Here is a 14,939-nt window from a genome sequence, read left to right on the forward strand (position 1 = left end):
GGAGAGAAGGAAAATGACTTGTAGCTGGCGGGGAGACAGGAGCAGATGGTTTAGGAAAATCAATAAATGAAGCAATGAATTAGGAGACAGAGGATTAAATACAGTGAGAGGAGAGGCTGAGATTCACAGGGAGAGACTGCAGCAGAGTGTTCGAGGAAATCTAATCTATAGACCCCAATAACACAACTCAATTAATATATTCAAACAATAATTCCTCTCGTTATTGTTATAACAGTTCAGTGGGTATACAATATCGAAAATATATTTAGTTTCTACAGGCAACTAAATATCAATTTAAATATATTTCTGATATCCTCGCTCTTTCTTTTATTCAGCAATCACAGAGATTTTAAAGGGCAGCATTTAAATAACGAATTACCATCAGTGAAGAACTGATTCTATGATTTTTTTCAGTCAGTAAGTAAGGAATATGAACATTCTAAAAAAAATAATAAAATGAGGACCTGGCAGAAATAAACACAGTGGGATAAAGTCCAAAAGTAAAATGAACACAATCTGATAACAGACAACTTCTACTCACACTTACTGTCATTAATTGTTCTGGACATTTGAACATTTTATGATAGTGAATTATTCACACTGCTGTTTCTTTCTCTTTCTCTTTCCTGCTCCTTATTTCTTTCCCTGGCTTTCGTTCTCCCTCCTCCTTTTTTCCTTCCCTATCTCTCTGGTGTAACCACACACTGCAAACTATTACTTAATGTCACTTTTCACATACACTTTACTCCAAAGTTACTTTGCCTGTGTTCTATTTCCCAGCCCCGTGTTCAATGATTTTATTCTCAGAGACAGTTTGTTTAATGGTGAAACGTCTGAGAATAATTTACTGTGTCTACAGAACAGCCAAGTCTCCAGCTCTTCACTTCATCTACAATGCATGGAATAAACAGGATTAAAAGTTCAGTCATAGTCATAGAGAAATATAGCACTGAAACAGGCCCTTCGGTCCACCATCAATCACCCTTTTTATACTAATCCTACATTAATCCCACATTCCATACCACACCCCCCTCCCCTACATTAATGTATATTCCCTATCACCTATCTACATGAGGGGCAATTTACAATAGCCAATTTGACTATCCACCTGCAATTATTTGGCAGTGGGAGGAAACTGGAGGACCCGGCGGAAACCCATGTGGTCACAGGGAGAACGAGCAAACTCCACACAGACAGTACCCAGAACTGAACCCAGGTCACTGGAGCTGTGAGACTGCAGTGCCTCACAATCAATTAAATTCCTTCTCCTGGAATTATAACGTATACTGTTAGAATGTGGGATTGTTTAATTAATAAAACACCAACATCAGCGCTGAAGCTGATAATCTACAAAGAAATGGGAGACTCTTGATTCCAACTGATCTAGTGTAAACCAATAAAACATCACATCTATACTTTTTATTTGACAATGTAGTCCAGTGACAATGAAGGTTCCTCAGTGAAACATAGAAGGAGATGTGAAAGAGTCAGCAGCAAACTTAGCTCAGTAGCCAGACCTCTGAAGCAGGGTCAGACACACACAGAATGAAATAATATTTTATTACAGCGATAGCCAATAAAAATATTGAAATCCCTGTTAAATTGAACCATGTTGTTGGGGAAGAAGGGCATTGTGCTGTCCCCTTGTAACACTGGACCGTGAGATGTCTGATTACTAATCACCGAAAAAAAACATTAATAAAGATATTCCAGAACCGGTTAGATCTACAATATGCACCTGTAAAATCTCCTGATGGTCTGATTCTTGATCCTAAACGAGACATCTCATTCTAATGCATTCAATACAACGAATAATCAAATAGCAATGCCAGGATGATTAAAATCAATACCATTCAAGACATAATACAACTCCTGCAAGACTGAAGGAATAGACAATGAGGAGAATCCATTACTGAAAAGAACAGCCGACTCTGTAAAGCACACAGTGAAAAATAATACATAGTACAGCAGCACAGTCAATTTGCACCATTAACAGCTGAGATACTGGCTTACCAGTAACTCAAATTGTTGCAAGTACAGGATGATAAATGCGTTCTATCTGATCCATTAATGGTAATCCCACTTCTGTGAGAAGCACAGTTCTGTTAGCCTTGTTCATGGAAATGAATCTAGAAGAACCACTCGACACTTAGGTCTGCTCCAATGTCAAACAGTTTATTTAAGTTACGCCGATGGAGTGCAGGTCACTGGTCTGTCCCGATGCCTCTCCACCGAACAAAGAAAAATCATCAATACTTATACATTTTCAAACAGTTACTCAGCCCATCCCGGCTGGACATGGTCCAATCACAATGATTATAAATTATATACATTGATTATTAGAGCCAATAGAAGTGTTTACTAGGCATGGAGGTACTGCACAACCAGCCTAGAGACAGATAGGGGATAACCCATGATGTTTTCCATTCCCTGTTATCCATCATCCTTGGGTGTGCATGTACGCATACTATCTTATCTTGACCTCGTTACAGGCTGGTACTTTTGTCAGCATTTCACAAGGACATCTGCTTTCCATTTAATGAGCCTTTGTTTAAATTTGGATTATTCAGCTTCTGTGTGGAATGACCGCAATTGTTGACAACGCGATCGGTAGGTGGCGCTGTTTTGGCACATGCGCAAATACAGCATGTGCCACGAAAACGTCACAGCTTGCGACTGCAGCAGCTGCCAGGACTAAAGATGGCGCTGCTCAAAGAATCACAGAAATGAAACCTAACAAACAGGTGGCAGAATACAATGGCCGGAGTGAGAGAGTGGAGCGGGCCGGGGAGAGCAGCGCGAAGGCCGGGGAGAGCAACGCGGGGAGCGGGGAGACCAGCGCCGGGAGCGGGGAGAGCAGCGCGGGGAGACCAGCGGTAGCGGTGGAGGGGGGGACAAAGAGGGAGGGTGGGGGGGGAGAAAGAGGGAGGGAGAGGTAGAAAGTGGGAGGGAGGGAGGGGGAGAAAGAGGGAGGGAGGGGAAGAGGGAGGGAGGGAGGGGAGAGAGGGTGCGGGGAGAGGGAGGAAGGGGAAGAAAGGGGAGAGGGAGGGAGGGGGAGAAAGGGGGAGAGTGAGGGAGGGGGAGAAAGAGAGGGAGGGAGGGGGAGAAAGAGGGAGAGGGAGGGAAGAGGGGAGAAAGAGGGAGAGGGAGGATGGGGAGAGAAAGAGGGAGAGGGAGGGAGGGGGTAGAAAGAGGGACAGTGAAGAAGGGGAGAAAGAGGGGGAGGGAGGGAGGGGGCAGAAAGAGGGAGAGGGAGGGAGGGGGAGAAAGAGGGATAGGGAGGTAGGGCGGGAGAAAGAGGAAGGGGGAGAAAGAGGGAGAGGGAGTGAGGGGAGAAAGAGGGAGAGAGAGGGAGCGAAGGGGGAGAAAGAGGGAGAGGGAGGGAGGGGGAGAAGGAAGGAGGGAGGGAGGGAGGGAGAAAGAGGGAGAGGGAGGAGAAAGAGGGCTGTGGGGGAGGGAGGCGGAAAGGGAGGGAGGGAGTGGGGAGAGGGAATGAGGGAGGGTGGAGAAAGAGGGAGAGGGAACGAGGGTGGAGAAAGAGGGAGAGGAGGGCGGGAGAGGGGGAGAAAGAGGGAGAGGGAGGGAGGGGGTAGAAATAGGGCGAGGGAGGGAGGGGTGGTGAAAGAGGGAGAGGGAGGGAGGGAGGGGAGAGAAAGAGGGAGAGGGAGGGACGGGGAGAAAGAGGGAGTGGGAGGGAGGGGGAGAAAGAGGGAGAGGGAGGGAGGGGGAGAAATAGGGAGAGGGAGGGCGGAAGGGTGGAGAAAGAGGGAGAGGGAGGGAGGGAGGGAGAGGCAGGGAGGGGGAGAAAGTGGGAGAGGGAGGGAGGGGGAGAAAGGGGGAGAGTGAGGGAGGGGGAGAAAGAGAGTGAGGGAGGGAGGGGGAGAAAGAGGGAGAGGGAGGGAAGAGGGGAGAAAGAGGGAGAGGGAGGATGGGGAGAGAAAGAGGGAGAGGGAGGGAGGGAGGGAGAGGCAGGGAGGGGGAGAAAGTGGGAGAGGGAGGGAGGGGGAGAAAGGGGGAGAGTGAGGGATGGGGAGAAAGAGAGGGAGGGAGGGAGGGGGAGAAAGAGGGAGAGGGAGGGAAGAGGGGAGAAAGAGGGAGAGGGAGGATGGGGAGAGAAAGAGGGAGAGGGAGGGAGGGGGTAGAAAGAGGGACAGTGAAGAAGGGGAGAAAGAGGGGGAGGGAGGGAGGGGGCAGAAAGAGGGAGAGGGAGGGAGGGGGGAAAGAGGGATAGGGAGGTAGGGCGGGAGAAAGAGGAAGGGGGAGAAAGAGGGAGAGGGAGTGAGGGGAGAAAGAGGGAGAGAGAGGGAGCGAAGGGGAGAAAGAGGGAGAGGGAGGGAGGGGGGAGAAGGAGGGAGGGAGGGAGGGAGGGAGAAAGAGGGAGAGGGAGGAGAAAGACGGCTGGGGGGGAGGGAGGGAGGTGGAAAGGGAGGGAGGGAGTGGGGAGAGGGAAGGAGGGAGGGTGGAGAAAGAGGGAGAGGGAACGAGGGTGGAGAAAGAGGGAGAGGAGGGAGGGAGAGGGGGAGAAAGAGGGAGAGGGAGGGAGGGGGTAGAAATAGGGCGAGGGAGGGAGGGGTGGTGAAAGAGGGAGAGGGAGGGAGGGAGGGGGGAGAAAGAGGGAGAGGGAGGGAGGGGGAGAAAGAGGGAGTTGGAGGGAGGGGGAGAAAGAGGGAGAGGGAGGGAGGGAGGGGGAGAAATAGGGAGAGGGAGGGCGGAAGGGTGGAGAAAGAGGGAGAGGGAGGGAGGGAGGGAGAGGCAGGGAGGGGGGAGAAAGTGGGAGAGGAAGGGAGGGGGGAGAAAGAGGGAGGGAGAATGAGGGAGAGGGAGGGGAGGGGGTGGGGAGGGGGAGAAAGAGGGAGAGGGAGGGGGAGAAAGAGGGAGAGGGAAGGAGGGGGGAGAAACACGGAGGGTGAAGGAGGGAGGGGTAAAGAAGGGGGGAGGGGGAGAGCTGGGGCAAGTGGGGGGGAGGGGGAGAGGGAGGGGGAGGAAGGGGAGAGAGTGAGGGGGAGCAGCGGAACGGAAGAGGAGTGCCTTTTTCTGTGCATCCGTCATAAACAAAACAGCAAAAGACTTACTGGCCAGTCCCTGGACCCGGTGACAGCAAGGTCTTAGCACGCTCGCTCCCCGTGGGTCTCTACGGCCTCTCGTTTCTGGCCCTCTCCATTCAGCCGTTCCCTCCAGCTGCGGATGCCCAATACAGTTGCTTTCTCCCCTTCTCCACAGTACTTCAGGCATTGCAACTGTCTGGTCAGTGCATTTTGCATGCTCCCTCTCCCCACCCCTCCCTGCTCTTCCCACCCCTCCCCCTCTTCACCCACCCCTCCCTCTGCCCCCCTACCTCCACCCCTCCACCATAGTTGAATATCTGAAGTGCAGTTGCAAAGTCGGGGAAATAGCATGCAAATCAAAACCTCAACAATTCTGGGTTTAATTATTGAAAAGTTTTATTAAGTTCATTAAGTATCCACGGAACTGCTGTGCATTGATACATGAGTGTTGTGTCCAGCATTCCCGTTAGACAAACAGGCCGAGTCTCTGCAATGCACAGCTAAAGAGATTGTTCCTGGAGAGCCTTGTGTTGAATGAACGCTTGGCTCTCTATTCCACTACTGTATTGTCCATGTGAAGAAGGCAAAGTCACAAGAGTCTGAGCTCAGTCTATTCTTGGTGAATGTTCCCGAAGCGCATCCCAAAGTGCATTCCCAATTCATCCATAAATGCAATGTTCCTTTCCACATCGTGATGAGCTTCGCATCATGATCCAGTTGCCTTCGTTGCTTGAATGCTGACCGTAAGTCTCAAGAATTGTTTTCTCGATGGCATGTTTTACATGAAAAGAAGAAAAGCAAATCAGAGTCAGAGCTTGCCTACCTCCATCAACTGAAATTACTGTTGCGCACACCTTTTTAAGTTCTGCAGTGAAGGCACCATTTGACAACGTCACAGATGAATCACTTATTACCCACCTCAGATGCAGGAATCATCACATGCGTCATCTCCTGCACTGCCTCCTTTGCTGGAATGCCGTCCATAAGTGTCAAGGATTGTTTTCTCAAGGGCACATTTTCCATGAAAGGAAATAATGAAAGAACATCAGTGTCAGAGCTTCCCTCCCTCCAATGAAATTACTGTTGCCCATGCTTTATGCTCTGCAGTATAGGCCAATGAAACACTTAGTACCCACCTCAGCTGTAGGCGTCAGGATGATGTAGCTGCCCCTATCTCGTGATGGTTCAATGCGGCTCTCAGGGAAAACATGAATGATGTGAGGGTGCTGGAAACAGATGCACATTTCTTTTGGACTATGAACATAAAGCAGCCGATTTAGCCCAGCTGTTCCCTGCTAGTGGTTATGCTACTCGTGCGTCTTCCCATCCATTCCCATTTAATCCTGCCTACTACTATCAGCATCATATTCCATTTCTTTCACTCTTATCTACCTTTGCCTTAAAGCAACACTGAGGATGGAGAATGGTGTGGCTGCACTCCCACCTCACCAGCTGTGTACGCAGCAAGAGCATTCACATTTGTGCTACCACTGGACACGGCATGCTTGTTTCTTTTAGTGCTCAGTCTCTTCTTGCTGAATGTTCCCCAAGTGCTTGACCCCTTTGGACGCCTTCTCTGCTTGACAGGCAGCAGCTGGCAATTGCGGAGTCTCACAAGGCTCTGCATGGTTGTTTCAAGGGCGGATGGGGAATCATGTGGCTGTGTGTCCACGTGCACTGCTTGGATGGGTGCAGGAACAGGTGACTGTGTAACTGAACAGCAAGGAGTGGGTACCAAAGGTGGGAGAAGTGGAGCTTTGAACAGGCAGGAACTTTGAACAGACACGGTCTCAGGCCCTCTGCGCATGCGCTGCTGTCCGGTTTGCCGGGACCAATTTGCGCATGCGCAAAGGCCAACCTGGCGTGTTCCCCCAGGAAGATGACGTTACGCGATGACGTCATCTGCGCATGCGCAAACTGGTCCTGGCAATCCGGACCGCAGCGCATGCGCAGAGGGCCTGAGACCATGTGCGCACCGCCGCGCATCCTGATGACGTAGCGTTGTCATCAATCACTTTGGTGTGGAATATGGTCAAGTTAACTAAGCCCCATGATGCCTTGCAACCTCCTCAATGTTCACCAAGATTCTATGTATCTCCTTACTCAAATAACATTTGAACAGTATGATATTACTGCAGGTGCCTCTGCGCTTGGGAACACCCTTCAACAATCCTCCTAGTCTCCGTAACCGACGCCATTTATTGTTTTTTTATTAACCCTTTAAAATCGCCCGGTATTCCCTGCCTCAAACGTGCTGGCCAGTCACCTGATTTCAGAATTCCAGTCGCATTATATCATATTATTGTGATCCAAATGAATTATTCCCCTGGATAGGCGAATTGTCTCCCTTGCCTTTGCTCCAGCATTTATCCTCCTTCTCAGCACATATCGCCTGCATGATCGGCAGGCCAGTATGCCCCATGGTATGGCTGGTATTAGCTGTGCTCCAACTAGCACGAGAAACTATCCGAATGCAGGGTTGGATGTTCACATTCATTGCCCAGTCCCAAATTATCTTCCACCAGCTCCGGTTCTGCAGTTCTGTGTCCGTATCTTTCTCCAGCTTTTTGATTTTTGCCTGCAGTTGGTAGCAGAGTTTTACGGATTGGCCCACCCTGAGTCTTAATTCCCTTAGTACCTCCGCTAAGTGTGGGATGGGGGCTGTTTCTGGTTTCTCGTGAACCTGTAGGTGGTCCTGGAGGTAATCAGTGACATTAATGGTCTCGGTACCTCTACGCCGAATCTGGATAATTCAGGCTTGCCATCTAGTGACGGGTCATAAGGGCGTAAAGCAAAAATTAGAAAATGGGCAGGGGCATTGTAGATTATTGTAACGGTAGGAACTTTCTGTAGTGGAAACAAAGTATTTCCCTTTACCTCCGTAGCCTGTTCGTGCGAAATGCATGGGGGCAGGTATGAACTCTACGACACAACCATCTGTTCAACTAAACCCACATTCATCCAATTCTCCCTGTCCCACTGGGTGTGGACATACTGTAATGTCTCCCCTCTGCTTGCATCCCGTAAGGGATATTCCATATAGTGTATTGTTTCTGAGTATGGCAGAGGTTTCTGTTAAATAGTATCGGAGGGAGATGTTACCCCGTACAACCCCAATATTTTCCAATTGGTAGTGGGGAATTGGCCCTGAGTCCCATGTGACTATGGAGATCATCAGGACTACCCCCACTCCGGTAGCTTTGTTCAATTCGCAGTCAGGGATCGCTGGATATACTCTGATGAGTCTTTTCAGTGTCCAGTTGTCCAGTGTCCCTTTCCTCTCTGCTAATCGAGCTAAATGTGGGCTGTCTATCCAATCGTGCATCTCCCACCTTTGGATCTGATCGAGATTGTGTTGTATCTGTCCTACCATCCATAAGCCATAAGCGTGGCAGAGTTGTCTCTGCCTTAGCTTTCCGGCATTTACCTTTTCTCGATCTATGAGGTGATTGATGGTGTTGGCATGGGCTTCGAATATAGTAATGCCATCTAATTGTATTCCTATGCCCTCTTCTCCTAGATTGACCTGATCCATCTGATTTTCCTAGGCTCTCTCTACGATTTCCTTCATTACTTCTTTAAGTCGTTCTACCTTTTCATTTAGACGTTGTATGTCCAGTGAGTTTATGACGGAAGTACCAGCATTGACTCCGGTAGCAACATCGTTAACTACCCCCCTTTTTGTTCCATAAAGCTGATCCTGGCCTCGAAATCTAGTGGCACCAATGGCATCGGCAGCCTGCTGCATTACAACCTTACTTAATACACTATACATATTTCTTGCCTGTTCGGTACAATATCCCGGCATTTGCATTCCAGAGATATTGATCAGAACAGGCACAATTTCATGTTTAACATTATCATATAATATTTCACCTTCGTTAAAAAGCAAAATTCCGTTCTGTGGCCCTTTGGTTATTGTGGGGCATGGCAATTCCTCAGATGGTGTAGCGGTTAATTTTGGGCGCGGGGTCGGAGTGGGGGGAAAACATACAAACAAAGATAACGCTGAGGCCCCCACCTCCTCATAGTACCCACATGCACCCACCCCCTTCCTATAGGCAGTCAGAGGCAGAGGTCCGGTGGGTGGGGCGCATAATATTCGAACGCACACTTATCAGGTTTCTTTGCTTCTCTTCATCGAATGCATCTGACACTTGTTGCATCAGTAGAACATTGTATGCATACTTTATCTTTTCCCGAGCGAACTTGTAGCCATGCATTAAAATAGGTTATATCTTTACTCCAGTCTCTGGCTGCTGGGATACATATACCGTCAGTGAAATTATACAAAGCCCCACAGTTCATGTAGTTACGTTCCTCCTGCGTATGTTTAGCTCCGGAGATGCACCAGCATTCTCTTGTGTTTGTGTTAATCTCAGGGTCCCTCGTGTCATGAGCCCCCAGAGCTGGAGAATCCATCGTCGTTTCATGCCTTTGGATTCTTAATCTGGGGGTTCAAACAGAATGACCTTGGTCGTCACCAGGTGTTAGTTCTAGGTCTAATCGTTTCCTTGTCTGTCCGGGTCGAAAACTATTGCTAAGGGTTAAATTCTATAACTGCACCATTTCTGTCTCATCAAGTTCGGGTCTGCATTGTCGTTGGATTTGTATTAGAGCACGTTGTGCCCAGGTCCGTGCGGTGGTCCATTCGAATATCATCCAGACTCCGATTAATATCACTGTCACCCCCAGTCCCCCGAACATTCCATTCTCTAATGTATCCCGCCATGCCTGGTATCTCTCAGCATGCCAGGTGGTCTCCATGATAGGCATTATCTCAAGCTCAGCCATCGTCCCCTTGATTATATCTTTTCAGTTGGGACCAGTGTTTCCACTGGCCCTGCTCTTTCATATCGTCACATGCACCGGTATCACTCGTCATGATAATATCCTCCGGTCCGGTCCACTTTGGGGCGATTCTCGCCTGTTCAGGGGTAACCCGTACCAAAACTCTACCCCCTACTTGGGGTGTCGGCTGGTTAATTTTATCCCTGTTCTGTATCTCTAAGTCCCGTATAATCTGCTGATCCCTTACTTCCTGTCGTAATTCCTTTAACTGTGAATCCAATTGTCTTACGTATTGTCTGATTCGGTGCCGTATGGGTCCCATATCCTCCCCGCCCACTATGATATTTTCAGGAAGTTGCATAACCCTTCTCCACTAACTCCACCAACCTTTGTGTCGTCCACAAACTTACTAATCAGACCAGCTACATTTTCCTCCAAATCATTTATATATACTACAAACAGCAAAGGTCCCAGCACTGATCCCTGCGGAACACTACTAGTCACATCCCTCCATTCAGAAAAACACCCATCCACTGATACCCTCCGTCTTCTATGACCGAACCAGTTCTGTATCCATCTTGCTAGCTCACCTCTGATCCAGTGTGACTTCACCTTTTGTACCAGTCTGCCATGCGGGACCTTGTCAAAGGCTTTACTAAAGTCCATATAGATAACATCCACTGCCCTTCCTTCACCAATCATCTTCGTCACTTCCTCAAAAAACTCAATCAAATTGGTAAGACACGACCTCCCCTTCACAAAACCATGCTGTCTCTCGCTAATAAGTTCGTTTGTTTCCAAATGGGAGTGAATCCTGTCCCGAATAATCCTCTCTAATTGTTTCCCTTCCACTGACGTGAAGCTCACCGGCCTATATTTCCTGGATTATCCTTGCCACCCTTCTTAAACAAAGGAACATCATTGGCTATTCTCCAGTCCTCTGGGACCTCACCTGTAGCCAATTAGGATGCAAAGATTTCTGTCAAGGCCCCAGCAATTTCCTCCCTTGCCTCCCTCGGTATTCTGGGGTAGATCCCATCAGGCCCTGGGGACTTACCTACCTGAATGCCTTGCAAGACACCGAACACATCCTCCTTTTTGAAAATGAGATGACTGAGACTATCTGCACTCCCTTCCCTAGGCTCATTATCTGCCAAGTCCTTCTCTTTGATGCAAAGTACTCATTTAGCATCTAGTCCATTTCCTCTTGCTCCATACATGGATTCCCATCTCTGTCCTTGAGTGGGCCAAACCTTACCCTGGTTACCCTCTTGCTCTTTATATACGTATAAAAAGCCTTGGGATTTTCCTTAATCCTGTTTGCCAATAATTTTTCATGACCCCTTTTAGCCCTCCTAACTCCTTGCTTACGTTCCTTCCTACTGTCCTTATATTCCGCAAGTGTTTCGTCTGTTCCTAGCCTTCCAGCCCTTACAAATGCTTCCTTTTTCCTTTTGACTATGCTCACAGTATCCCGCATTTTACAACCTTCCCAGAACTTTCCAAACGTGTCTTTCTTCCTCACAGGAACATGCTGGTCCTGGATTCTAATCAGCTGACGTTTGAAAGACTCCCACATGTCAGATGTTGATTTACCCTCAAACAGCCGCCCCCAATCTAAATTCTTCAGTTCCTGCCTAAGATAGTTATACTTAGCCTTCCCCCAATTTAGCACCTTCACCCGAGGACTACTCTTATCCTTATCCACAAGTAACTTAAAACTTATGGAATTATGGTCACTGCTGTCGAAATGATCCCCCACTGAAACTTCGACCACCTGGCCGGTCTCATTCCCAAATACCACGTCCAGAATGGCCCCATCCCTAGTTGGACTATCTACATACTGTTTCAAGAAGCACTCCTGGATGCTCCTCACAAATTCTGCCCCATCCAAGCCCCTAGCACTAAGTGAGTCCCAGTCAATATAGGGGAAGTTAAAATCACCCACCACCACAACCCTGTTACCTTTTCATCTTTCCAAAATCTGTCTATATATCTGCTCCTCTACCTCCCGCTGGCTGTTGTGAGGACTGTAGTAAACCCCCAACATCGTGACTGCACCCTTCCTATTCCTGAGCTTCACCCATATTGCCTCGCTGCATGACCCCTCTGAGGTGTCCTCCCGCAGTACAGCTGTGATATTCTCCTTAACCAGTAATGCAACTCGCTTTTACAGTCCCCTCTATCCCGCCTGAAGCTTCTAAATCCTGGAACATTTAGCTGCAAGTCCTGCCCTTCCCTCAACCAAGTCTCGATAATCGCAGAAACATCATATTTCCAAGTACAAATCCAAGCTCAAAGTTCATCTGCCTTACCTGTTCTTCTTCTCGCATTGAAACAAAGGCACTGCAGACCATCAGTCCCGCTGTGCTCAGCAACATCTCCCTGCTGGCTCTTCCTCTTAGTCCTACTGGCCTTATTTACTATGTCCTCCTCATTTATTTCACTAGTTGTCCAACTGATGTGGTTCCCACCCCCCGCCACACTAGTTGAAACCCTCCAGAGTGACGCTAGCAAACGTAAAATTTCAAATGACATTTCATTGTCAAATGACATTTCAATGGAACACATGGATTAATCTGACAGTGATATTGTGGATATGACACTGACTCATGGACAGAAAGCAGAGAGATGTGGTCAACAGACATTATTCAGACTGGGAGAGGGGGAGCATACAGTGCTGTTTCTCAGGGGTCGGTATTCGAACCAGTGCTGTTCCTGACATATAGATAAATAAATACAGGACGTAGACTTATATGCAAAGAGCATAATTTCAACTCTTGCATATGGCAGGTAACTGATAAATGTTGTAACCAGTATGGATGAGAATCGCAGGATTCAGGAGGACATGGTGGTGAAATGAGAATAACACATGCTGAATGAAAATTAACGCATAGAACTTGGGAAGTGATTATTTTGGGAGGGAAAGTAAGAGGAGTGAATAGAAATTGAACTGTCCCATTTAAAAGATGGTACAGGAGCACAGAGACCTGGGTGTGTCCGTATACAAATCTTCAATGGTGGCTGGACAAGTTGTGAAGATTTTTAAAAAGGCATGCGGGATCCTTAGCTTTATAACTGGAAACAAAGAATATAAAACACACAGGAACATTCTGCTTCGACTAGATGAATGATTGTTAAAGCCTCAGCTGAAATATTGTGTCTCATTCTGGACACCACACTTTATCAAGCAATTCAAGACCTTGGAGATGGTGCCTAGGTGATATACTAGAATGGTAACAGGGATGAGGGACTTCAGTTATGTGGAGAGATGCTGGGAATGTTCTCCTGAGAGCACAAAAGCTAAAAGGGAGATTTAATAGAGGGGCTCAAAATGATGGTGTGTTTTGCAAGAATAAATAAGGAGAAACTGGTTTGACTGGATGAATGGTCAGTAACCAGAGAGCACAGTTTAATGTTGATTAACAAACAGAGGAGAGATGAGGAGATTTTCTTTTCTTTACACAGCGAGTATTTGTGATTTGGAATTCACTTCCTGAAAGGCTTGTGGAAGCACATATAACAGAAACTTTCAGTCGGAAATTAGATCAATACTAACAGGGTAATTTGCTGGACTGGGAGAAAAGAACAGCGGAGAGGAATCATTGGAAATCTCCTTCTAAGAGCTGGAACTGGTACGGTTTGTTAAATAGTCTCCTCCTGTGCTGTGTGATTTTCCGACTGTCTGATAACAGAAACCATTGAGTATGTATCTCATGTGTACAATTGATAATCAAGCAACTTTTAAGCCAGAGATTAATTGTTACTTGTTTTCTGATGAAGACAACAGCAGGAAGGCACACACAAGGGGATGGTGAAGTAAATTGTGTTGACAATTTGTTTATCGGGTTATGACACCTCTGATCACAGAGCTCGCCCTGTTTCAATCTGTCAATTACAAACTCATTGATTTTATTCCTATTTTTTTCTGTCTGCTTGTTCTCAGGATATGGGTGACACTGACAAGCCCGGCATTACTACCCCATCCCTGATTACCATGAGAAAATGGTCGGTCTTCATCCTGAACCACTGCAGTCTGTGTGGTGAAGGCATTCTAATAAACAAACTAACGTTCAGTATTTTGAGGAGGCAGTTTCATTCCTGGGCATTTCAGAATGAGTTGGGTAAGAAAGCGAGGGTGTGAATTTTAATATTGAGGCGTTGCTGGACCAGGAACCAACGCAAGTCAGTGAGCACAAGAGTGACGGGTGAACAGGACTTCGTGTAAAGGCCTGTTACCCGACACGAACCCGACGGGACACGACGACATGTGTCGGGCTCGGGTCGCGCCACTCTTCCGAACGTAGCTGTCCGGCTCTGGTCGTTTCGGGCCGGGCCGTGTCTGAGTCGGGCCGGGGCCGGGTCGGACACACACAGCAAGGTAAGTGTTAAAAGTTTAAAACTTACCAGAGCTTGGAATGCGGGACGTCAAGCAGGGATACTGAGTCTGCGCAGTTATTACCTCTATGACGTCATCACGCTCATGCTGCAGCTTCAGGCAGATTGGAAGTGGCAAGGTAAGCAAAGGGAGCATTGCGGTGGTTGGGCCCAGCTGGTCTCGGGGGAACATGGAGGGACCTGGGCTAGGTGGGGCTCGGGTCCCATGTGGTTCAATCGGCTTCAGGTCCTGTTTTTGTTTGTGACTTGAGCAGGCCATTAACTTGGTGCGAGTTTGGATAGGAGTTTTATTTCTGCTGAAGTTTATGGCAGGGGCAGCACGGCTTTGATGCAGAATAAAGCTGCCTCTAAACTGTTAAGTTGTAAACTCCCAGGACAGGTTCATCACTGGGTTTGGCTGGGCAATTTGGGATGCACTTCCTGCCTGCAATCAGGGGAACAGCTGCACCTGTGTTGCCGCAACTGCAACTGGAAAGGAGAGAGCAGAGTGGAGTAACTGAAGAGGTGACTGTCGAGTGGAGACAGCTGCATTTACTGTGGAACTGTGGAACAAAGGAGAACTGCAAGTCATTTCGGAGAGGTGGGTGTTGGAGCACCAGAGAACTGTTCATCGTTTGGACTGTTGGGGGAGGGAGGAGGCACCAGAAGATCCAGGGATATGGCTGCCAAATTCTACAGGGGGCCCCTGTGTTTGTTCTTGTGTTT

This window comes from Heterodontus francisci, unplaced genomic scaffold (assembly GCF_036365525.1).
Source record: "Heterodontus francisci isolate sHetFra1 unplaced genomic scaffold, sHetFra1.hap1 HAP1_SCAFFOLD_214, whole genome shotgun sequence".
Classification (NCBI taxonomy): Eukaryota; Metazoa; Chordata; class Chondrichthyes; order Heterodontiformes; family Heterodontidae; genus Heterodontus; species Heterodontus francisci.